General features: G+C 39.4%; 1 protein-coding gene across 2 annotated transcripts in view; it reads right to left on the bottom strand.

Moving 5' to 3' along the window:
• Positions 1–1,997, bottom strand: part of LOC107093260 (FERM and PDZ domain-containing protein 1-like) — a 38,619-nt gene that overhangs the window by 25,978 nt on the left and 10,644 nt on the right. The gene's annotated exons all lie outside the window — the stretch shown is intronic.

The raw sequence follows: 1,997 nt of genomic DNA, 5'->3' as shown, positions 1-1,997 counted from the left end.
ATAAATGCTATATAAGTGCTGTCAGAAATAATCTACCTCCTCATTTCCTCTTACATTTTTCATAGATCAGTGCAACCATCTTTAATTCTTCATCTTTAAAAAAACAGAAGTGCAGCCCACATTAAATTGTCAGATTAGATCTGTTACCCTAGTTGTAACTTTTAGTATCAAAGTCAGAGGGATTGGAAACAAAAGCACAGGATAATTTAGACCTTAATCCGTAAGAAAAAAACAAAACTAACAACAAAAACAAAACAAAAAAAAAGGCAATTTACAAGGTATGTATACTTTTTCTTACAAATTCTGTTTTAAAATAGTTTGAATACTATGGCTGCAATTGAAATGAATTTGTTAAGAAAAAAAATTTGGTTAAAGTTAACCTAAATCTTCCTTACAATATTCCCTTACATCTCTGCATACACACACACCCTCTGACACATTTTAGTAGTGAATTATTCAGATAGGAGGAAGTGCCTGAACTGTCTTACCATTGGTCTTATCCACCTTAGAGCTAATACGCTATAAAACACATATAAACACATCCAGAAAGACAAACAGAGACTGTTAGGGTCTCTAGGGTTTTGCTGTTTTTTTGGTGTGAGTGAGATTCCTGTCACAGAAAGGATCTCTGCTGGTGGCTGGGCCGATCCGTGTTGCTGCACACCTAAGAACATTTCACAATTAAGATGACTAGTGTGTAGACAAGAGATAATCACTCTTCACCAGATTTCTCCCTGATGGTATTCCAGCCAAAGACCTAAACCAGGAAAATCCCTATTGTGGAAAAAAAAAAATCTTCTTGTGAATCTCTTCAATGGGGACTCAGTTATTTTTTCCGACAACCGGTAAACCTCAGTGTGTGTGTGTACAACAGTAAACAGTCTTCATCAGTACCACCACTCTTGGATTCATCCACATTCTCCTGAACCTCTGGGGTAAAGTCTGAATCAAACCCCTACAGATCCATGCTACCTCCCTACATCGCTTAAGTCATCAATTATCATCAACCAACTCCTTCCTGATTGGTCTGCTTTCTCTCCTCAGACAAACCAGAAAGTTCACCTGACTTCCTGCAGTTCTCAGCTTCCAAATTCTTGTTGCTTTTGTAAATAACATGCTTAAATTCCCTGGTTCTCGGTGTAAATCTGCGTGTGGGTCACAAAACTTCACACCAACACGACACATATTAGTGCCGAGCAGCACTTCCTTTTAGTAATGTAATTTTGTGCGCATCTACGCAGCATCAGTGTACAGTAGAAGCCCCAGCTGTAGGATTTAACTTTGCCGTTTTGTACCAAAAACAAATACAGCTCAAGTTCCTGCTTTAATATGCAAAGAATACATTTTTTATGCAAATTAGAAGCAGTGAGGTATTGGGGATGGTGAAGAAAATGGGCAGGAAATGACACATATATATATATATATATATATATATATATATATATATATATATAGTAGGGCTGGAACGGTTCACAAAATCCACGGTTAGGTTCGATTCACGGTTTCGTGGTCACGGTTTTCAGCTCGGTTCGATTCGGTATATGTTGATTTTTACACCGAAATCCCATAAAAATTTATGAAATTAATGAAAAGATCCCCCAAAAAATAATGGATTGTAATTATTTTAAATGATCCGCGGAAACCCTGGATCATTTACGTATGTTTTGCTGCTTTGAATTTAATAATTTCGCGCTGTTCTCTACGATCTCCAAGGGACTCAGAGGGGAGTGGACGGCAGCCACAGTGGGGGCTGTAGGCTTTGCTTTGAGCAGCCGGTCTGGAGCGCAGCGGGGCGGAGCGGGGGTTGCTGACTGAGTATGAGAGATTTCGGGGTTAGCATGACATGTTAGTCATGTTGCTGTTAGCGTAAACAAAACGTGTTGCACAATGCTTGCACACTGTTGCACTTTTATCCTCAACTTTCTTTCCGCCGTCATCGTAGGTCACTCTAAATGCAAAGCGCTCCCATACAGCAGACCTATAAAGTGCTGCTGGCG

The sequence above is a fragment of the Cyprinodon variegatus genome, unplaced genomic scaffold, assembly GCF_000732505.1.
Source record: "Cyprinodon variegatus isolate N-32 unplaced genomic scaffold, C_variegatus-1.0 Scaffold416, whole genome shotgun sequence".
NCBI lineage: Eukaryota > Metazoa > Chordata > Actinopteri > Cyprinodontiformes > Cyprinodontidae > Cyprinodon > Cyprinodon variegatus.
The sequence above is the reverse complement of the archived record's forward strand: the minus strand, read 5'-3'. Positions and strand labels throughout refer to the sequence as shown.